At 37.1% G+C, this 25,111-nt stretch overlaps 1 protein-coding gene across 9 annotated transcripts in view; it reads right to left on the bottom strand.

The window, feature by feature from the left end:
- Positions 1–25,111, bottom strand: part of PPFIA2 (PTPRF interacting protein alpha 2) — a 505,851-nt gene that overhangs the window by 389,258 nt on the left and 91,482 nt on the right. The gene's annotated exons all lie outside the window — the stretch shown is intronic.

The raw sequence follows: 25,111 nt of genomic DNA, 5'->3' as shown, positions 1-25,111 counted from the left end.
AGTAACCACAGAGGATCATGCCTGAGTAATGATTATAACTGTCAAAGTTTCCACAGATGGAGAAATGAGTGATGTGACAAACGGAAGGGCATGTGTACTGTTTACAGGGACCGCTACCACTCAGCCTGATCATTGTAAGGGCTTTGGTTCCAGGGTTACTAATCATATGACTCTTTTATAAGATGCTAAACTTCCAGATTTTCAAGTAAAATTTCTGAGGATTTTAATGTCTGCAACTGTTTTAATTTCTTAAATCATATTCCCACACCTCCAAAATTAAAAAAAAAAAAAGTCGCTCAGAGGCTGCTGGATAAGATTTTGGAGCTACATTGAAGAGTTATACTATTAGCTAAAAAGTTACTTTCATGTGACACTGGTCACTTCTTGTATGGGCTGAGGAACCTGAGGAAATATCATTGTAGTAAAAAATTAAATATGAAAGATAACTGAGTAAAGATAGAAAGAAAAGAATATTAGATATCTATGATCAAAGAAAAAGCCAACAATATCTTGATATCATTAAGAAGGTTTATGCTAGTAGTTCACTTGGGACTTAATCACATCATTTCTCTAGTTATTTCAAAAATGGGGAACCTTAAGGAATATGGAGCTTATATGAGCATGTGAAGAAAAATTGAAAGGCAGAGCAGGGGAAAAGGAAAGACTGGTGGGACGAAAGTTACCATTTGAAGAAGCTGACTTTGAATGAAGGAATTCAGTGGGTGAGGAATTCCCACATGTGTATTTTATTTGGGCCATAAGTAACAAGAAGTCACAGGGAGGATTGCCAATAAAATTATAAAGTTGTCTCCTCTGGAATAGACATATTGTATATAATATGTTTTCTTGTATATAATATGTTTTCTTATCTAGCACCCCTTTTGAGGAATATTTCCTTCACCTCCCCAACTCTAGCTCTAAAAAGGCTTATAAAAATTGTTTCAAATGTTGTAGGGGCGTGCCAGAAATTAAGGCAATTTAAATTCTGGAAGGTATAATGGTACAGTCTAGGTCTTTGATTTTATCATCTGAGCAATGTTTAAAACTAATTGTTCACCCTGCCTTCAAATTTAAGATAGTTTTTGGCCTGCAAAAACTTTAAAAACAAAACCCTAAATAATATGCCTTCATTGTTTAGTGTTTTTTTAAAAGGCTCCCCTTCTCATCCTTTTAAAATTCTTTATTCCAACACCATGCACACTAAGCAACAAAATCACCTAAATTACTTGATCTCGTGTGTTCTTTAACATTCCTATTAAGTCAACTAAGTACATTATGTCCTTAAAAGTGAAGTATAAAACATTCATAAGTTGGCAAGTGAAATCAATATTTTTTTGAATCCAAAGATAAAATATAATTTTAAAAATTGTTTTAGAGTTTTATGGGATGAACTGACAAAATCTGAGAGTAAAATAGCTAGAATATTAGATTAACAGAAAACAAAACACACAAATCATTTTCTTTTATGACCACGACAAAAAAACAAAATTCTAAGTTCTATTCTTGTAAAAGGTTTCTTGCAAGTACGTTGAAAATCAAAGAAAATTATGTTAAGTATATTTTGAGTTAATTCCTTCTGTTCTTAATAGAAAGGTATATAAGTTATATTGAAAATAGATTTCTGATGGTATTTCCAGAGCAAAAATAGAGAAATTGATTCAGGTTTAAAAAAAAGGTATTTTAGCAATTTAGTTGATGCATTTTGTCACAGTGTTGAAAGTTCTGTCATGAATTTTTGCTATCATAGATAAGTTGGGAAGATTTTCAGGTTTCTAAAATCTTAAGCTTTTCATAATTGTCATGGTCCTGAAAAAAATAAAGCAAAAGTAGAATTTAGGAAATGAATGGAAATGGCATTGATATTAATGGTTGCTAACATGTTGAATGAAAGTAAACTATGAACACATGGCTCTAAATGGGATACCGATGTACATTTTTTTTTGTTTAATTGAAAAAGTGTTTTGAGCTTGTTCTTTTTTTTTCTTCTTTTTATATAGAGATAGACAGGAACATTTTTAGAGAGAGAGACAGGAACATCAAGCTGTTCCTGTATGTGCCCTGACCAGGGATCAAACAGCCTCTGTACTCTGGGACAACACTCCACCCAACCGAGCTATCTGGCCAGGGTGAGCTTATGTTTTATTTTGAGTATAAGTTGAAAAAGATTGTCCTACTTGGACAGACACCAGTGTGAAACATATTTTATCACTCAGTGCAAAAGAAACTTCAGGTATGAATGAGCATTAAGTGTGTATAAATGCATTTATGTAGTAAAATTAATAGGTGAAATAAATAAATCCTATTAGAATCTTTGAACACTATTAAAAGTTAGTCAATCTTTATGATGCTTATTGAATATATTCTCTACAGAGTATAACTGAAGTCCTTGACAATGCATTTATTTTGTTATTTAATGCCTTTCTTTTTATAGAAAACAACAAAAGGGGACATCATCAAAAATACACTGTTATCTTATAAAGTTTTTAAATTAATTACTCTAATAATATACTGCTCACAAAAATTAGGGAATATCTTATCGCTGCATATTCATTTTGAAATATCCTCTAATTTTTGTGAGCAGTAGATTTGTTTGATTAAAAAATTCAAAACAAACTACTTTTTTTAACCTGCTTACAGAATTTATTTAACTATACTATATGTCACACTTATTTAAATTTAATAGTTAATAAACTAGCTACCATTTACTGAACATTTACTATGTGCCAGGCACAATCTTTGATGCTTTATACGTACTATGAACAGCCATACCAGGTAGTTATAAAAGCCTTATAAGCTAGTTATCTCTTGTCTCACTTCACAGATTAAAACTTCTATATAACTTACCCAGTTATCACACAGCTGAGGCCCTGGCCAGTTGGCTCAGCGGTAGAGCGTCGGCCTGGCGTGCAGGGGACTCGGGTTCGATTCCCGGCCAGGGCACATAGGAGAAGCGCCCATTTGCTTCTCCACCCCCCCCCCCCCTCCTTCCTCTCTGTCTCTCTCATCCCCTCCCGCAGCCAAGGCTCCATTGGAGCAAAGATGGCCCGGGCGCTGGGGATGGCTCCTTGGCCTCTGCCCCAGGCGCTATAGTGGCTCTGGTGGCGGCAGAGCGACCATCGCCCTGCCCCTGGTGGGCGTGCTGGGTGGATCCCGGTCGGGCGCATGCGGGAGTCGGTCTGACTGTCTCTCCCCGTTTCCAGCTTCAGAAAAATACAAAAAAAAAAACAAAAAGAAGTGGGCAATGAAACATTTGTATGATGCTCAACCTGTGTTTTAATATTAGTTGTATAGGAACAGCTTCACCCTGGCATCCTGGCAACTGGCACATTTCCATACAGGCCATCAGGTAAGGCTACCCCACAAGCTAGTGGAATATCCAGCGAGCCACCCAAGAACAGGACAAGGTAGGCAGTCTTATGAAGAGCTTCCATGTGGCTGTTTGTCATTCTCCTTCCTGGAGCCAATACGGCATAGAACTCTTTACCTCACTTTTCCCCAAACCAGATCTATCTGCAGGCTATAAAACTGCTTAGGTGCACTGGAACTGGTACTTGGCAACAGAGCAGGCCACCACTTTTATTGTTTATCATCTGGCCCATCCAATTCAGAGTAGTCTTATGGGACTAGGGACCAGGGCCAGGATTAAAGTGAGGCAATGATGTGCTGAGGGTGTAAAATTTAAGGTGGCACTCATTCTGTGGGTCATACAAGTGCTGACCCTGCACTGGCAGGATCCTGAGATTTAGTGCCTCCTTAAATATTGTGCCCTAGCAACCTCATTCTTAGAGTCCTACAAGAGCAGATTTGGCAGTTATACAATCCTGGGAGTGAGTGACTCCTTAAATTTTGTGCCCTAAGCCACTTACTTGGCTCTACCTAGTCCTGGCTCTTCTAGGATTGTGGAGAGCTGATACCATGATAACTTTGTTTATGCTGTGTAGGTAATAAACTCTCTGTATCCATTTGGGCTCATTGTCTCCTTCACAGTTCAATTTATAGAACTGTGGCAAAACAACCTGTCACCTGCCCACATGCTGCTGCTCAATACTATTAGTACATAGCCTCTATTATGTGACTCATTAACACCTGCACAGAAGGGAAAAACCCAAAAAACCAATTAGGACCTATTAATAATCAACTTTATTTCTTAAAAAAGAATTTCAGGCAATGAAAGTCTCACTTCTCTCTCTAAGGAGTCAAATACCTAAGAGAGTTTGCCAGCCATCACACAAGCTATGTAGAGTCAGTCTCTGCTAGTATTGGGCAGCTCTTCTCCTGGGATAGGAACCCGGTAATCCAAGGCTGACCTGTGAAGTCTTAAAGCTTGGAAAGATGGAGTTGGGCAATCAGTGTCAGAGCTCTAATCAGAGTGAGATACCCATCCTGGAGCCTGCATATCACCTCAGCACAGGTCTAAAATAAACTCCATATTATACTGCACTGATGCTGTTGGTTTTCCAACTACACCAATCCCCAAATTCCCATGCTCCAAGAGTTGACCTGCTTTTCCCTTGACAATTTGAATGATGGAACCATAAGGATTAATCATGTGGTTCCAAGTCCAAATCATTAAGTATAGGTCTGCTTCCTCTGTGTAGAGGTGGGAAGAAGATGATATTGAAATTTGAGGTCTCATTCAAGTCTATTGCTAGATCCTTATTTTTATCCCTGAATAGTAGGATTAGCCAGTTCAAGAAGTAGGATTAACATGTTCAAGAAGAACATGTTAAAATAAATTGGTATGAAATACATTAAAAATGAAGGAAATAAAATTCTAAACAGTCATTTGGATCTAATATTTCACCTGTCATAACCAGAACATCTTTAAATCAGATAGTCACATTAAAAATATCAAGTTTTCAAGTATTGCACTTCCAAAAAGTCATGTTATATAATATAAAAATACTTGAACCATAACAATATTGTTATCAGGTAATAGCGTTTTAAAATTTGTTTTGTGCATAATTATAATTTGGAATTATTTTAGAAATTCTTTGGAGGAAAGTGATTATAATTCAATATAAAGAGTACATATTAGTGCATTAATCTTTCTAAAATGTATTAGTACAGTAAAATCAGTGTAAAATAGTAAAATATCATTTATAGTGAATGACTATTTTCAAAATTTGTTTCAACCTTTAATAATATTTAATGAAATATTTTATGTTTGTAGAAGTTTATACAACTGATATATCCAAAATATCAAGATTAAGCATTTCTCTCATCTTTTTTGTAGAAAAATTCCCCCAAATATTCTTCACCTCCCATTTCTCTTGAAGCAGGCTTTGTCCTCCCTACATCCCTGCCAGCTTTCTAATCAAAAGTGCCAATGATACCAATATGACTGAATCAATTTTCACTGCTCAATTATCATTCTTCTTGATCTCTAAGCCACATTTGATACAGTGGACCACTTCATCCTCCTTGAAATACCTTTTTCTCTTAGTTTCAATTTAGTTCCACCTACAATATGATTTTACTTAGTATCATAGCTTTACATACATATGTGGATAATTGTAAATTTATTATCTTCAGCCTCAACTTATCCTTTGTGATCCACTCTGCCTATTCAAATCTTCACTTGCAAAATCAAACTTGATTTCCATCTCAATCTCTCATCCAAATTAGGTTCCTATCTCCTTATCTTGACATCACTATTCACCTTGTTACCCAGATCCAAATCCATCAACAAATCCTGCCAAATATATCTCTAAAATATGGTTTGAATTCCACCTATATTTATACCATCGTAATCCCATGGACCATATCAACAATATTTCCTCCTTAGACTAGAGAAATAGGTTGTTTCCTAACTGTTATCCTCGCATCTGTTCTTGTCCCTCTTGCCCCCATGAGTTCACAGAGCAGTAGCTGTCAGAACTATTCATTCAAAATACAAATTAGATCAGATTATTCTCTTAACCAACCTTCCATTGTTTTCCCATTATTCTTAGAATAAAATACAAATTTATCACTATGTCCTACAGTGCCCTATGATGATCTGGCTTTGGCCATAACACTAATCCCATTTCTTTTACCATTTCTACTATCTCTCATGCCACCCAGTCACATTGGCCCCATTGTTATTTCAAAAACAGTCCAAATATGGCTCTGATCTCAGTGCCTTTGCACATGATTGTCTTGTTGCTTAGCATACTTATTCTCCAGATTCCCTTCCAGTTAACTCACTCCATTCAGATGTCTCAGTATAAATATCAAAATCTCAGAAAAACTTTTTCTAACTAGCCATCTAAATCAGTGAATGTTTTACCCAGAAACAAATGGCAAACACAAAAACACTATAGAAGAGTGTTTAATAAAATGATACTTTATAGAAGTATGAATGGTTTTGTCAATCAAGAGGAAAGATGAGGCACAGTGACTAGCAATAGCTGGAAGTCATAACCACCTTAAACCCAAAGAAGTAAGGCAAAAGAACATGCTGTCAAGAGTCCAGCAAAAGGTGAACATCAGTGTCTAGAATGGCTTGCAACTTAGTGGAAGCTCAATAAATAGTTTTGAAATAGATGACTGACTGAATGAATGAATAAAGTACATAATACCATCTTTATACATAAAAAACATGAGGTTCAGATTACATAAATGAAGAAGTATTTTTTATTTTTGTATAAATGTGTCACTTTGAAAGTATGGCTCAGGGCAGTAGTGTTTGCACAACAAAGCTTTATAGAATGCCTGACTGAACAAACTAATGAATGACTTGCCCAAGATCACACAGATGGTGAATGCTGGAAAGAAACTTTGAAATCTCAAGTGCTATAGCCTCAAGCCCAGTGTACTTTCTACTCCATTATATATCACTAATGAAACATCCTCCCAAAGAAAAATGTATTCAACTCTGTATTATCTCATCTTGAGGCAATACATTTTTATATATCTCAGGGTATTTAGTTCATAAGACGGAACATATAAAAATAATTTAATAGGCAATAAACAATATATTAAATTTATTCTCTGGTGAAATAGTGTCAATATCTCAAATTAAAGACCTGATACCTTCATCATAACAGAATGAATAAATCAATGCTTAAAAACATTGTGCTTAGTATTAATAAACAGTTCAAAGACATCAAACTAAAAATCAATTGTTCAGTTTTATGTAATATCTCATAGTAAGTAGTTTCATAGGAGAATAAGTAACAGTCAGGAGACAAAATTCTTTTTAAAAAATCATTCAGTTTTTCACATAATGCTTAACAAAAACAATCTTTTATCACAGAACACCAGCTCCTTGAGGCAAGCATCCAAATAATGAAGCTGAGTTTGTTAATGAGGTGTCTTCCTACCCGACTAGACTTAAGCTGTTAGTGTTTCCTTGGCAACTTTACAGGGTAAATTTGCTGGGAGGCAGAGAAACAGGAAACACACACAACCTGTTTTATAAATCTTCTTTCCTATGGAAGCCAGAAGGAGCCCTGTTTAGTCATTCTTAAACATTTTTAAAAAGTGAAAAAATAACTATACTTTTACTTTGAGCATAGTCAAGCCCAAATCTGAATTTTCCTTAAGTCACATAATTAATTCCTTCAAAAAACAGAATGATCGAGCATATATTGTGACTGAGGAACTGTGCTGAACAGTGAGAAGTGAGAACATGACAATGAATAAGTCAAGGTCACAGCTTTCAAAGGGTCATAGTCAAGGACAAACTCAGAATGGCAAAGACAATTTAGTCAACAAGCGTATAGTGTCTGCCTAATAAGTGCAAGTTACCACACCAAATCTTGTGCATAGAATCCAGACTCAATGACATCCTCTCTGATTTTGGGGATCTTTCAGGCTAAGAGTATATCAATCTGCAGAACAATAGGAAGAAAAATCCTGAGAAATAATTGTTACAATTATGATGGAGGATGCAGGGGAAATATTTACAGGGTGAAAACAAGTTTGATTATATTCTTTTATTCAAGATTCTACATCATTCTGAATGCATACTGGTAAAGTTTGTCCCAAGAACTTGGTTGGGTAACATAATAATTAACATTTATTCAGCTTTTACTGTACCAGTCACCTGCTGAGCTATACCCCCTCATTAAATAGAATCCTAGCTCTTTTACCTTTTATTATTTACAAGATGATGAAACTGTGTCTTTAAGAGTTTAAATGATCTGACAAAAACCACACAGTTCCTAGATGTTCAAATTTAGATAGGCTGATTCCATAGGCAATTGTTTTTAACAATTGTGCTTTCTTGCTTAAGTTGAGGAATAAAAAAGGGGGGTTGGTGGCATGCCACATAGTGACTTTAGAGAATATATATGTATATATTTGATTCTTGTATAAGAAACAAATAAAAGCACAAGCAGAATTTTTCTGATGGAAAAAAGAATATCCATGTTTGATCTACAAATAAAAGAGTTAATACTACTGGATTTAGCCAAAAAGTAAAATTTCAAAGATTCTTGCTATATATTTCTAATTTCAAAATATTCTCCTTGAATTTAAATGTAAACAGAAAATATAACATTTATCAAAGACACAAATGTGTTATTATTCCATGGAATAGGGTTTTCTAAAGAAAGCGCCAGAGATGTAAGGCTCATGGCATCCCCTTTTTGAAGCACTTTCCCTTATGAAGTTTTTGAACTGCTTTTATCTTACCTGCTTCCATATGGCTGAGGTGATAAAGGGAAATTTTGCTAAATTCTGACTCAGCCTCACTCAGTTCCTCTTCGCCAACTTTTCTATGTTGAAGTTTCCTTGTTATCTCAAACTCAATGTGTCCACATCAGACATCATCTCCTCTCCTCTGCCAGTACTATGGCCAACTGCCTCCCATCCAATTTCTTCCTCCAGCACTCATCTCTGTGGTATTTCCAAGAAACAGTCATTCACCTATGCTAGATTTCAGGAGGTCAATAGAGTCTTCTCACAATCTGGTTTTTATACACTGCACTAAGCCAGTCAATTTTTCCTCCAAAAATACCTGCTCAGCCCAATTTATTCCCTTCTTTCAAAAAGCACTGCATTCACTGCCTTAGCCCAAAGTCTCATTTTACTTTTCCCCATCCTTGATTTTCTCCAAAATAATGTCTTTTATGAGTTATTTTTTAGTTATTTTTAACACTCTTACCCACAACACAGAGAAATGATTCTCAAAGTGTGACCTGGGGTCAATTACATTACTGTTAGCTGGGAATTTAGAAATGTAGCTGCTTCTTTTGTATCACGTATTGGTTTCTGGTGTACAGCTTAGTGTTAGACAATCATATACTTTACAGATATTGATTTGATAGTTTCTGACCCCAGTCCTGTTGAATCAGAAGCTGTGTTTAACAAGACATCAAAGTAAGTCTGATGTAGGCTAAGGTTTGAAAACCACACTGCTCCAGAATGTTAATAAGGTCCCTGTTCTTCGTAGGAAGAAAAAATACCAAGGATTTTTATTCATGAGGTCCTTTATTATATATTTCTGAATTACATGTCTCATTTCACCCTTAACCACTTTCTCCAAAAGAAAACTTAGACTCCTGGAGACAGAAAGATGGCAATGGAGTAGGCGAATGTACCAACTTCCACCTCCCAGAACCAAAGTGGATTACAACTTAATTTTAAGGATCATCATCTGGAAAAACCAACTTTGGACTAAACTTGGTTAAGTATTCTTTAACCGAGGAATACTGAGGAAGCCACACTGAGACTGGTAGGAAAAGTGGAAATGCGGAGAGGGCTGCCCAGCTCCCAGGAGGAAACAGCAGCCCTAAGAGACTCGCGTGGTCGGAAGTGAGTTTAGCGGAGAAGGGAGGGTCCTGGGCCCCAGCAACAAAGCCCCAGCCTGCAGCCCCAGAGCCTAGAAGAAGTGTATGGACAGTATTTAGCTGAGAAACAAGTCAGGATACTGTTTGTGAGAAAGAGACAGATCTCAGACACAGGATTCTTCTTAAAGGGACCACGCAGAAAACCTCTTTTACAACCACTCACCCGGGGCTTTGGGGGACAGAGAGAGATGAGAGGACTGGAGTAGCAGGAAGAGAGTGTAATCTAGGAGGCACAGGGAGAAACACATTGAGGTACAACCACCATAACCCCTGGGCTGAGTCACCCCCCCCCCAAATCTAAGGTGAATATTTCCCCTGGAACCAGCAATACCAGCAAAGGGAAGCAGGACACCAGCCAAACAAGCTCTCCTGTGGCACTCTGAGCAGAGTCATTTAGAAGGAGAGAGCCTTCAGGAATACTGTATTGATTGCTAGGGTCTGAGCTGCATTGCCCCCACCCACATTGCTGAGGGGGTCGTCCAAGGGGGGGAGGCAGCAGGCCATGGAGGTGTGGTCCCTTTGGCGAAGGCGGAAGCCATGCCAGCCACAACTGAAGCCCAGTGTGATCTCAGTCTTGCTCAGTGGGGGTGGAAGGGAAGCACAAAAGTGGTCCAGCCAGGCTGCAGGGCCAGGAGAGCAAGAGTGGTCCCACCTGCAATCCCACCCACAGGGGAAAGGCAAAAGCCTAGGAAATGTAGAGACCTATGGCTGAGCCTGGGCATGCAGCCCTGCCTGGTCCACAGAGCCAGGGCTTGTGGCCTGATGCACAAGTGCAGCTCCACCACAGGGACAGGGCGAAAGCCCAGGAACAGGCGGAGACCCATGGATGAGCATAGGTGCACAGCCCAGCCTGTGGTGCCAAGGCTTGCAGCCCCAGGCGTGGTGTGCCGCACCACTTGTGGGGGTGGGGTGATGGCTGAGGCTTGTAGACCTGGGCACATAAACACAGCCCCTCAGGTGGAGAAGTGGCAGAAGCCACAGTGACAACCGCAGCAGGCTGGCACTGGCAAGCCCATACCCGAATGCCCAGAGTCAGTGGCAGAGGGGGAGGCAGGCCTGCAGACAGACCACACCTAAGAAACACAGAGGCCACACCTAGTGACCACACTCTTCTTATACATTGACAAAATGGAAAGGCAGAGAAATGCAACCCAAATGAATCAAGAGAAATTCCCAGAAAAGGATTTGAATAAGTCAAATATAACCAAATTACCAGATGCAGAGTTTAAAATAATGATTGTTAGGTTGCTCAAATATCTTAGAACAATAATAAATGGACATAACGAGCACCTAAATAAAGAGATAGCAAGTGTAAAAAAGGACATTGAAATAATAAAACAGAATCAGACAGATATCACAAATACAATATCAGTAATAAAGACCACATTGGAAGGAATTAAAAGCAGTATGGATGAAGCTGAGTATTGAATCAGCAAGATAGAGGACAAGATAAATGAAGGCATGGACAGAGCAGCAAAAAGAAAAGAGACTTAAAAGTCTGAGGAAACTCTAAGAGAGCTCTGTGACAACATGAAGAGAAATAACATCTGCATCATAGGGGTTCCTACAGAAGAAGAGAAAGAACAAGAGATAGAGACTTTGTTCAATCAAATCATAGCTTAAAACTTCCCTAAATTGATGCAGAAAAAAGTCACATTCAGTTCAAGAAGCACAGAGAATTCCATTAAAGAAAAACCCAAAGAAATCTATAATTAAAATACCAAAGCTAAGAGATAAAGAAAAATATTAAAAGCTGCTAGAGAAAAAAAAGGCTATCACCTATAAAGGAGCCCATGCAAGGTTGACATCCAACTTCTCAACAGAAACACTTGAGGCCAGAAGGGAATGGCAAGAAATATTCAAAGTAATGCAGAACAAGAACCTACAACCAAGACTTCTTTATTCAGAAAGGCTATCATTTAAAATTGAAGGAGAAATAAAAAACTACCCAGATGAAAAAAGAAACTCAAGAAATTTATTACAACCAAACCAATGCTGCAAGAAATGTTAAGGAGTCTGTTGTAAACAGATCAAAGGGGGAAAAGAATATAGCAAAAGAGGAATACAGCTTTAAAGAATAAAATAGCAATAAACAACTACATATCAATAATAACCTTAAATGTAAATGCATTAAATAATCCAATCAAAAGACATGGGTATTTGCGTGTATAAGAAAACAAGACCCATACATATGCTGTCTACTAGAAACACACCTTAAAACAAAAGATGCACGTAGACTGAAGGTAAAAGGATGGAAAATAATATTTCATGCAAATTGAAATGAAAGAAAAGCTGGAGTAGCAATACTTATTTCAGACAAAATAGACTTTAAAACAAAGGCTATAGTAAGAGATAAAGAAGGTCGCTACATAATGATAAAGGGAGCAATCCAATAGGAATATATAACCATTATAAATATCTACGCACCTAATATAGAAGCAGGTAAATATATCAAGCAGACTTTGATGAATATAAAGGGTGAGATCAACAGCAATATTATACTAGTAGGGGATTTCAATACTCCACTAACATCACTAGGTAGATCCTGAAGAAAGAAAATTAACAAAGAAACAGCAGACTTAAAGGACACACTAGATCAACTGGATTTAATAGATATCTTCAGAACCTTTCACCCTAAAGCAGCAGAATATACATTCTTTTCAATTGCTCATGGTACATTCTCTAGGATAGACCATATGTTAGGGCACAACATGTGCAGCCACTGTGGAAAACAGTATGGAGATTCCACAAAAAATTAAAAATCAAACTGCCTTTTGACCCAGCTATCCCACTTTTTGGAATATACCCCAAGAACACCATAGCACTGTTCCAAAAGGAGAAATGCATCCCCATGTTTATGGCCTCATTGTTCACAATAGCAGAGATCTGGAAACAGCCTAAGTGTCCGTCAGTGGATGAGTGGATTAAAAAGCATGGTATATATATAATGGAATACTATGGGGCCATGAAAAAGAAGGAAATCTTACCTTTTGTGACAGCATGGATGGACCTGGAAACTATTATGTTAAGTGAAATAAGCCAGGCAGAAAAAGAAAAATATATGACCTCACTCATTTGAGGAATCCAATGAACAATGTGAACTGAGGGATGGAATTGAGATAGAGGAGAGATCAAAGGGACCAGAGGAAAAGAGGACATAGGGAAAGGGGATGATAGGAGGGGATAAACCTGAAGGGAAGGGGGGAGGGGAGCAAGGGAGATGTTGAGGGGAATATGGGGGAGGGGGATGCATTCAGAGCAACACTAGAATCTATGTAAACACAATAAATTAAAATCAATAAAAAATGAGGAATACAAAATTACACATATTCAATGATAAGAATCATGTTAAAAAAAAAAAAAAGAAACCTTAGACTCCTATTGCAATGAACCCTGTACCTCCTTTCTGTGTCTTGTATTTTTCCATCTAGGCTTCTGCACTATGGCTCTTTCTGCCAAGAAAGAGACCCCTCTCTTCTGGGTAAACCTCAGTTATCCTCTGAGTCCCTCAGGCTAGGGTTATGATTCTGCATACTGTTTCTTCCATAGCATCTTGAACTTACTGCTATCATGACTCTTACTTCACCATTTTATGATTTTTACTTTACTCATTTGTTCTCCAATCACCGAAGAGCTAAACAACTCAGTGGTGCAAATATCATCTCTGTACCCTCAGAAGTTATCACAGAAAAATAACCAATAAATGCTACAGAAATTAAATTTATGTTTCATTTAGCTTCCCATGAACTCCTCCTACAGGGAAAGGATGAGCTGATAGGCTCACATTAGTACTTGAGACCACTTTGAAATGTGGCCTTATTCTATATTAATAGATTTGCATTCTGTTTGTATATTGGTTTTGTTAATGTAAACCAGCCATTGAGAAGCTGATTATCTTTGAGTTTACTGCAGGATTTAAAATTCAGAATGGCAAGACAAATGGTCAGATATATATATATATTTTTTTTACATTACACAGGTACTATCCCAAGAGACTCTACCTGAGGGGTAGCTAGCAGCCCTTCAGTTCTGCTCAAGCCTGCAAGATGCAATGAACACCAGGAAAAATATCCTAGAGATCAAGGGAACAGGTTTAAGCTTGTCTTCACTATTTACTGATTGTGTGACCTTGAGCAAATTGGCTTGATGTTCTTCATATAAAATAAATTAATCTATGCCTTCGTATCTATTTTAGGAGGATCTTAAAATATTAATTACGATAGTTCATGAGAAGTTACTTATTGATAACTCATACTAAATTTTCAATTAATATTAGCAATTATTACCCATGGAATCATTCACAGGCACAGAGTAGATTACATGTGAAGAAAATGAAGATAGGCTATAGGCACAGGTTTCCCTGTATTTGTTGAAACAGCTGTGCATTAGAATGCATGTGCATAAGTCTCAGATATTTATTAATTTATGTATAATTTCCATTAGATTTCTATAAAATGTTTTCCCTGAAAGGCAAGAGATTCTGTTCATATTTTACATCCTCAATTAGCCCTATAATTTTCATGTATTTCTATGAATTGTTATAAATTTTTCAATATCATTTAAAAATGTATAATTTTTATTCTTCCTATTAAAACTTCTACAACAATCTTTTTTTTTTTTGCTATAAAGTAAGAATTATTTATTGGATAAAGTTCACACCAGTAAGCTATACACATTGTACTCCTCTTTCATTGGTCCATCACGTGTTTATGGACCATGGTAGGCAGCTTTGAGCCTGTTTAAAATATGCTCAAGTAACCAGAGGAAACATCTGAATTTTAAAAGAGGATATCAATGCTATAATCCTAGACATCCATAACTTATGGAAGATTGATCTATCAGCCTTTCTTGGTTGAGAGTCAGAGAGGCTTAATTATTGTGGTCTTAGTTTATGATTAAATCTCCAATTAATTACTGATGCTTGATCTTTCCCCCTCTGACACAAAACACAAGTAACACAGAAAAAATACAATACACTTCCTTTTTTTAAAACAATCAAGTTTTATTTCTAATTCAGTAAATAATAGCCTTAAATGTTTACTTTGTTTAAAAAAAAAGATTATCCTATTTTATATAATATTTTCTATAAAGAAAAAAAAATCTCTTTTCCAACTGTTATTATCTGCAGTTCTACTGAGTATAGGACCTTAAAGCCATTTGTGATTTTTGTTTTTAAATAAATGCAAGAAAAAATTGCTTGTTAAGTAAAAAACAAAAGCAGTGCAAACACAATATATATTTATATATGATATTTCTAATAAATATTATCTATCTCTCTTACTAGATTTTAGGTATTAGCCCAATTAACATAAAAAAATTAATGTGATCATGAGAAGCTGGTAAAAAACAGATAAAATATCTTCAAATTCATTATGTTAACACTTTCAGAAAAATTTAGTATGAGATTTTCACCTAAATATTCTGTAGTTCATGTTCATACCTTAATTTTGGAAAGAGGAACCATAGAGAGATCAGATGGAGCTAGGGGGAGAGATGAGAACTTGAAAAAAACAGCAATTAGTAGCACTACCTAAAATCAGATAACCAAAATTTTCAGAAAGAATTCTAATTTGAATGTAAGGAATATGCAGACAAATTTGCATTGCTATTTCCTTTGTGAAAAAATTTATCAAGTTTAAAATCATAAGAAGTGGCCCTGGCTGGTTGGTTCAGCAATAGAGCGTCAGCCGGCATGTGGAAGTCCGGGTTCAATTCCCGGTCAAAGCACACAGAAAAAGCGCCCTCCCCCTTCTTTCTCTCTCTCTCTCTCTCTCTCTCTCTCTCTCTTCCCCTCCTGCAGGCATGCTCAATTGGAGAGAGTTGGCTCTGGGCGCTGAGGATGGCTCCATTGCCTCCACCTCAGGTGCTAAAATAGCTTGTTGCTGATCAACGGAGCAAGGGGCCCAAATTGGCAGAGTATCGCCCCCTAGTAAGCTTTCCTGGTGGATCCGGGTTGGGGCTCATGAGGAAGACAATCTCTGTCTCCCCACCTCTCACTTAATAAAAAAAAATCATAAGTTTAAAATTCATTTCATATTTCTTCTGTTATTTAAATGGTTAATAAAGAAGATAATGGTGAGCAGAGAAATAGCAATATGATGTATAATTTTTCTATTTTTCTTCTGGGCAGTTCCATTTGAATTGATGCTACCAGGATTCTGATACAAATCAATGCTTGCAATACCAACATCACATTCTCAAAATACTATTAAATGAAAAAACTAAAACTGACTAAAATTAGAGCATAAAATGTACTGATGCTAAGCTACTAAACTAATTGAGACTAGAGCATAATGTGAGTCTTCCAAACTGGGAATACAGAGTCAAAGACAGAATGTTCAGTAGTTAGCATCTGCTGTATAGACAGTCTTGCTTCCTTTTATTCATCTGATCAAGTTTCCACAAAATCAACAAAACTAAGCTTTAAAGTTTTAAAGGCTTGTTTTGATTTACCAAGATTACTTTAAAATATTTTATATTTAGATTATATTTAGATCTCTCCTCTCTTTAACTGGAGGCATTTAACTGAGTCACATGGCCAGGTAAGAATTCCAAAGTGCAGAGAAAGCTAAGACTCTTTAAATTAGTGCAGTGGCAAAGAAGCTTGACTATTTGTGTTGCTTTAAGCCACCAGACAGAAAATGCAGAAAGTCCTCACTTTGCATAGTATAGCAGTTACTAAAACTGATGAATGTGTTAACGGTGCACTGATTTTGCATTACTACATGGTAACAGTTATTATGTAAAGAAAGCAAGGACACAGTTCCTCTGGTTCTGACATGTGCTAGTGAGAGAAAGGAGAGAGAGAGAGAGAGAGAGAGAGAAAGAGAGAGAGAAAAGGAAAGAGAGAGAGAGGGGGTAGGAGAGAGAGAGAAGCATCAATTAGTTGTTCCACTCAGTTGTTTCATTCACATATTTGTGACCTGGTTGGTTGCATCTCTCATATGCCCTGACTGTGGATCGACCTCCATGTGGTGGGACAATGCTTTATCCACTAATCCACCCAGCCAGAGCCTGCAGTTCCTTTTTAATGGTAAGTCAGTTTCTGTGTCTTTGCCTCCAGCATTCCCAAAACTAGACTGTAAATTCTGAATGCATAATTCAGTAGCTATATATAACCCACAATTGAAATTGGAAACTGCCTGACCTGTGGTGGCACAGTGGATAAAGCGTCGACCTGGAAATGCTGAGGTCGCTGGTTTGAAACCCTGGGCTTGCCTGGTCAAGGCACATATGGGAGTTGATGCTTCCAACTCCTACCCCCTTCTCTCTCTGTCTGTGTGTGTCTCTCTCTCCTCTCTAAAAATGAATAAATACAATAAAAAAAAAGAAATTGGAAACTTTCTCAAATTTAGCTTGACCCAAAGGCTGAGAATAAAGCTATTGTGACAAACAACCTAACATGCTCAAGCAAGAAGCTATACCAGACCATGCTAAAATACTATAGAAAAGGTTCTGCCACAATTGATAAGTATCTTTTCTTACTGACATTTGGACAATATATACATATATATTTATTTAATATATATGTTTAATATATATGGTAGAATGTTCAGTAGTCAGTATATGTTGTATATATAGTTGTGTTCTTTTTTTTCCCATCTAATCAAGTTTCCAAAACATCAACCAAATATATAGAGAGAATGGCTTACATAGTGACTGACTTACTTCACTTAGTGTAATATCTTGAAAGTTCATGCATATCATTGCATTTGGCAGGGCTTTCTTCTTTTTTAGGGTTATATAATATTTCAGAATGTATATTTAGTGTGTGTGTGTGTGTTAACGTGAGAACATCCTACATTTTCCTTCACCAGCTATCCATTTATGTCTTTTCCACATCTCAGTTGCTGTGAATGGTGCTGCAATGAACACAAAAATTTTAACATCTTTTCGAGATCCTGATTTCAATTTTTGTAAGTAAATACCCAGAAGTGGGATTGCTGGATCATTTGATACCTCTATTTTTAATTCTTTGAGGGTTCTCTATACTGTTTTCCTTAGAGGTTGCATCATTTTGCATTCCCACCTGCAGGGGTCCCCAAACTTTTTACACCGGGGGCCAGTTCACTGTCCCTCAGACCGTTGGAGGGCCACCACATATAGTGCTCCTCTCACTGATCACCAATGAAAGAGGCGCCCCTTCCAGAAGTGCAGGGGGGGGGGCTGGATAAATGGCCTCAGGGGACCACATGCGGCCCGCGGGCCATAGTTTGGGGACGCCTGGAAGGGTTGTAATTCCTTCACAACTTTACTAATATCTGTTGTTTTCTTTGTGTATAGTACAGTGTTATTGCTTTTCAGAATGTCTGGCATCTTTAGACATGGGCACCAAAATCTGTTCCTGCTCTTATATGCATGCATGCATGCATATAAACTGCTCACAAAAATTAGGGGATATTTTATCGCTTCATATTCATTTTGAAATATCCCCTAATTTTTGTGAGCAATATATATATTCCCAAGGACTGGATTTCTGCTACATAGGAGGGAGTGCATCCTGAAAGGTAGTTGACCAAAGAGGACTGCTTAGAATGATTAATCAACCTAGCCTGGCGGTGAATGAGTGAAATCTCAGAAGATTAGGAGTGTATTAATTTTTTATAGCTGCTTTAACAAATTAATCTTTTATAGCTGCTATAACATAAGAACCAATATAATTACATTGGACCCACCCAGGTAATTCAGAACAATTTACCTATTTCAAGCTCTTTAAACATACCTACAAAGTCCCTTTACCATGTTAGATAACATAACACCCCACTTTTTATTTAAAAAATTAAATTTTACAGGGTGAAATTGATCAATGAGTACATATGTACATATGTTCAGATAAACATCTCTATAGCATTTGAACTATTGATTATGTTGTGTACCCATCACCCAAAGTCAAATCACTATCCATCACTGCATACTTGTCCCTCTTTACTCCCTTATCCTCTCTTCCTTACCCACAACCCCCTCTCCCTGGTAGCCACTTCACTTTTATCTATGTCCATGAGTCTCGGTTTTATATCCCACCTATGTGTGAAATCATATAGTTCTTAGCTTTTTCTGATTTACTTACTTCATTTAGTAAAATGTTCTCGAGGTTCATTCATGTTGTCATAAATAGCAATATTTGAAGGTTCTGAAAATTAAGATGTAGACATCTTTGATGAATAGTTTTTCAGCCTACCACAGGGGGATGTTAAAAATGTAAGCCAGATTGGCCTGGCCTGTGGTGGTGCAGAGAATAAAACATCAACCTGGAATGCTGAGGTTGCTGGCTTGAAATCCCAGGCTTGCCTGGTCGAGGCACATATAGGAGGAGTTGATGCTTCCTGCTCCTTCCCTCGTTCTTTCTCCCTTCTCTCTCTCTTTATCTCTCTCCCTCCTCTCTAAAATGAAATAATAAAATCTTTAAAAAAAACAAACAAACAAAGGAAGTTGTTGGGCAGATAAAATGTATTATGCTCACTTTGTTAAAGTGGCGCTGCCCACGTGGAGGCCATTGCCCAGGTGATATTAATGTGTGTCTCTGGGCAGGCAGAATCCCTGTAGCCTGGGGCTTGGTTTTGGGATTAAGCCTCTCCCACCCCTTTTGATGTGGGGTGGTACAATCCAACCATGCCTCAGAGAAGTGACTTTGTATTAGAGACTTCCCTGTTTTGTATATTGGATTAAAGGTTTGGATTTCTACACTATAAAATGGGGGCAGAACGAGAGCTTGCTCTCTTGGTTCCTGGGATGATTAGCATGAGAGAGCAGAGGGAGCAGAGCAGAGAGCAGAAAGAGGCCATGTGGCCAGGAGAAGCAGCCAAGATGGTGGAGTATTGAGTGAGAGGCCAGTTTGTGCAGTTTGACACTGGAGAAGGAAGGAGATGGGGAACAGAGGTGAATAAGTCTGGTGAGCTAGAAACCTTTGATTCTAGGAAACTCGGATAAGTCAGTGGCTTTGTGAGCACTGAATGTGAGTGGGTTTTGGAGCCCAGTGTGTGTTTTTACTTGCCTGCTGGGTGCAAGCTAGAATTAAAGACTATGGCCCACCAGTTTGTGGCTCCGTTGTTTCTTTACCGACTGTCCGAATCCAATGCGAACCTGCATGGGCCGGGCTGCCATGTTGGTGGCCCTGGCTGTGGCTCCTGGCTTTACAGAAGTAGATTAGTCTTGGCTGGAATCACAGAAACTAATAGGATACCTCAGATTTAAAGCAATATTCTCATGATCAGCCTGTGACCTCCCTCCGCTAAATTCCTATTATACTTATTTTCATGTATATATTGCCTTATGTTATCATCATTCCATGTTTTTTTCTATATAAATTTTAACACCTTTAGCAGAGATTTATTTACATCTCTCTGCATTTAAAGTCTTGCCACAAATTTATTGATTCAAAAACACTGAGAAACCATGGAGTATGGATAAAGTAGACAGTTGCGGTTGCCTGGGTGGCGGAAGGAAGGATTTCCTAAGCCGGTGCCAAAAAGTGTCCCCTTGCAGCTCCTAGAATCTGAAACTTTCCCATTATACATCACTCTTCTTTTTTAAGCCATTGAAATCTTAGGCATTATTACATGATAACACATATTGCTAACACTAACTGGATCATTTCACCAGATTCTACATAACCTTAAGCATCTCCAGTGTCCACTCATTGGGAGGAACTGCATTCAGTTACTCATTCTTTTATTGTCTGCACTGCATTTGCCAAATGTTTTGCACATAAAATGACTTCAGCATACACCTATTGATGAATAATAGCCCAAAGCAAACTTTAATTAGTCGTGGAAAGAAAACAGTACTTTCAGAACAGAGGTAGCACCCAGGAAGAAAATTCTCTAAGAATGAAAATTATCAAAAGGGGAAGAGAAGAAAAAGATACATCTCATTCAGGCCCTGGCCGGTTGGCTCAGCGGTAGAGCGTCGGCCTGGCATGCAAGGGGTCCCGGGTTCGATTCCCGGCCAGGGCACACAGGAGAAGCACCCATCTGCTTCTCCACCCCTCCCCCTCTCCTTTCTCTCTGTCTCTCTCTTCCCCTCCCGCAGTGAGGCTCCATTGGAGCAAGGATGGCCCGGGCGCTGGGGATGGCTCCTTGCCTCTGCCCCAGGCGCTAGAGTGGCTCTGGTCTCAACAGAGCGACACCCCGGAGGGGCAGAGCATCGCCTCCTGGTGGGCAGAGCATCGCCTCCTGGTGGGCAGAGCATCACCCCCTGGTGGGCAGAGCATGCTGGGTGGATCCCAGTTGTGCACATGCGGGAGTCTGTCTGACTGTCTCTCCCCATTTCCAGCTTCGGAAAAATACAAAAAAAAAAAAAAAAAAATACATCTCATTCATTTTACAATGTTGTTTAAGATGCCTTTGGAAAATGTGGTCAGAAAACTCTAAAAAAAATCTCTCAATGATTCCATTTCCTGGAATTCATGCCTTGGTGTAATCTCCTCCCCTTGTAAGTGGGCTAGACCTAATAAAAATATGGCAAAAATGATGAGATGTCATTTCTGATATTAGATTACAAAAACCTGTGATACTTCTTTATCTCTCTCTCTCTCTCTCAGAACTCTCTGGAGAAGCTAACACATTGTAAATATCCCCTATGGAAGGGTCCATGTGGCAAGAAACACATTTTTCATGTTAATAACCAGCCAGGAACTGAAACTTGCTGAGCTCAGGTAAGTGAACTGAGAAGGCCTCCTGTATTTGAGCCTGAGATGACTGCAGCCCTGGCTAATACTTAGATTGAAGACTTGTGAGACACACTGAGTTCGAGAACCTAGGTACGCTGCGCTGGATCCCTGCTCACATACATATGTTGTAAGGCAATAAATGCTGTTGTTCTAAGCCAGTAAGGTTTGAAGTTTACAGAACTGTATAATCGTTTACAAAGAAAAGAGTAACTAATACCACCACTTAAACTCAAATCTTATATGTTTCTAATCTGTCAAATTTTTTATATTCAATATATAAGGGCTCTATGTAAAATTATATTATTTACAGTAGTGAACATTTTTTTTTACCAAAATATCTATACAAAACAATCATTTTTCTTGTTCTGATTTTTATGATCTGTACAACTGTATTTCTAAGAGTGAAGCAATATTGGGAAAAAACACTAAGTGATCAATTGATTGTCTGCATTGTTGATAATTACCAGTATCAATCATTAAAAAAAAAAACTACACATGCCTCACAATATATTTTCTTTCACATACATGTCTATTGTCTTGGCCATTTCTAAATATTGAAGTACCCTTAATTTTTTTTTTAATTGAGTGAGAGGTAAAGAAGCAAACAGACAGATTCCCACATGTACCCTGACTGGGATCCACCTGGCAACCCCCTACAAGGTGATGCTCTGCTCATCTGGGGCCACTGCTTCATTGCTTGGCCGCCGAGCTATTTTAGCACCTGAGGCAAGGCCATGGAGCCATACTCAGTGCCCGGGGCCAACATGCTCGAACCTTTCAAGCCATGGCTGTGGGAGAGGAAGATAGAGAGAGAGAAGTGGGAGGGATGGAAAAGCAGATGGTCACTTCTCCTGTGTGCCCTGACTGGGAATCAAACCTGGTACTTCCACACACTGGGCCAACGCTCTACTGCTGAGTCAATGAGCCAGGGCCCTTAAATTTCTAAAAAAAAAATTTTATGATGATTACTATATGATTGAGTTTGATACCTCAAAGCCATATAACTATCAGTTATGTAAAATCCTATATTTTTTAAAAAGCATTTTTTTTCTATTATGTATGAATTATTTGGTAAAACTGATACAGAAGAATGTTTTAAAAGCCCTGTGATTTTTAGCGGCTGAATATACAATCATGGCAGATGACTCATATTTTATTTTTAACCTGAGATATTTTACAACATAGATTAAAATACTCCTCATTCAATGTCTGACCACCTAACAAAAATATGAACATATTCATCCAACTCATTTCTTCCTAGTACTTTAGTAATAAATAAGGTAATTTAAAAGCATCCTTTTGAGGAGGCACTATAAAGTATATAACATATTCTTTAAATTCCATATAAAAAGATCGTGTTTATATGAGCATTTCTGAATGATCCAGCCTCACTCTGTGCACACTACAGACAGAGACACACAAATACCAGCCCTCAAACGACTGCATTTTCTTTAGAAACCTTAGCTTTCTGCTCAAGTGACCACCACTACACATTACTTGATTTCTGCTTCTTCTGAATGGTTTTGCATTTTATATTCCCCAACTCTAGTTTCCTTAGGCAACCCTCTGACCTCATTCCTAATTCCCAGCACTATTATATAAATGTCTGAACAAGCAGGGTCCTCCAAAACTAAGAGAGGGAGTTATCCAGAATTTTGCAACCAGAAAATTAACGATGAAGCTAATTTAATTTCAACATATATGGTTGTGTCATGTAGTGTAGTATCAGTATTAATACATGGGCTGTACAGCTTAATTAGAAATATGAGTTTTAGAGCCAGGATACCTGGTTTCGAATCCTGACTTTGCCACTGATTAGATGTGTATACTTGGAATAGTTACATAACATTTCTGTGCTTATTGTATCATACACAGACTTGTATAATAACAGTACATGTCTCACATGGTTGTTGGGAAAGTATATGACTGTACATAGCAAATGCAAACAAGGGTCAGCTACCAGCAGCATAAGCAGCAGTAGTAGCTATTGCAATTTTCTTTTGATGTGCTTTCTTTTAAACTTATAATACACATTATTGTATTTCAATTTCTTCAGAGTTTATTTTTAATAAATATATTTCTCAAGCCCTATCATGAACTCTTGTCTCAGGAAAGAAATTAATGGTTTTATAGACAGTTATTTGAAAATAGGCAATAAAACAGGATCCAATTAGTCCTGACCTATTTGATCTCCCGCAATGTTTTTCTGCACCAGATGAAAAAATACTCTTTTATCCTTACATCTCATAAACTTAAAAGGATATATAGTTTTACCTTTGACCTTGATTTTTTTGTCTCTTGAGAAGTCCAAAAATTTTTTGCACGTTAAACTAAAAAATTTCAATTTTAAATCTGGGTTTATTATGAATCTACTATCATGTTGTTGTTGAAATGAATCATATACAAATATTACCTAATGAGACAAGTGGAAGGCTTACATAGAAAATGTAGATTTCCCCAGAATTCCTAAATTTAATGACTATGTTTTAATTGTATAACAAATTAAATATAAAAAGGAAGCTATTTTTCTCCATCCTTCTCAACTGGGAAGTCTTATCATAAAGTGTACACTCCAAATGAGATAAATTCTCAGTAATTACTTTTAAAGCTTTAAGCTATTCTGATTCACTAAATGAGATACCATATAATGTTATGAAAAAAAGATTAAATTATTTTAAAATTGATTTACAAAATATAATTATTAACTCTAGGTACAATTCTTTACCCTTGCAACACATTCTCAGCTCAGACTATGGAGATATGTCCAATTAGTTTGTAAAAGGAAAGGAAAGGAAAAGGAGGGAAATTCAATAATTCACATCTATAATTATGAAGAGTTTTATAGGTCACTTCAGCTGAAAGATCTGTTTATAAGTATATAACATTATTGGATATAGATTTACATTATTCAGAAGAGGAAAAATATACTACATTTTAGCAATAGCATTAACCTAGAAACTGCAAGACAACATGGGTTCTCTTTAGCCAGAAAGTATAAAAACATTCAAAATGTTAAAAAAAATTAATAACAACTGTAACAAAATCAATTGAACGCTGATTTGAATTTGATTTGTTATAATAGCAGTTTAAAAAATTGTTGGGATTCAGCAGATCCTACTCTATTACACATTATATGAAAAAGGTTTTAAATAAACATGATACCCAAACATTTATTTTAATTATTTAATGATTATAATGTTGTATAAATACAATTTGGCAGAAATATTTTCTTCTTGATTTAAAGTTTTTTAAAAACATTTATCATGATTATTTTATGTAAAAAAATTGTGCAGAAAGAATAAAATTCTTTATTGAAAGAATAAAATTATTCTTTCATAATAGCATAATAAGCACTTGTCAAGAATACCTAACCTTAAAAATATAAAATATACCCTAAAATAAAAGATGGCATCTTCCTTGAATATTAGAATTGGCATAAATTAAAGGTCAACAAAAGAAAGAGAGAAACAAATAAATTATTGGAATAGAAGATGATTCCATAAACATAAAAGTTTCCTTCTAGTGTACTTTATCACCATGCTCTTTCTGTCTTACAACATGATACAATATTATTGTCTTTGAATATGCAGTTCCTAGCCCCAAATCATCCTCCAGCTACCTCCCTCTGTCTCCTCTTTTTAAGCTACCTTCTAGAAGGACCTGT

Source organism: Saccopteryx leptura, chromosome 2, assembly GCF_036850995.1.
Source record: "Saccopteryx leptura isolate mSacLep1 chromosome 2, mSacLep1_pri_phased_curated, whole genome shotgun sequence".
NCBI classification, from domain to species: Eukaryota; Metazoa; Chordata; class Mammalia; order Chiroptera; family Emballonuridae; genus Saccopteryx; species Saccopteryx leptura.
The sequence above is the reverse complement of the archived record's forward strand: the minus strand, read 5'-3'. Positions and strand labels throughout refer to the sequence as shown.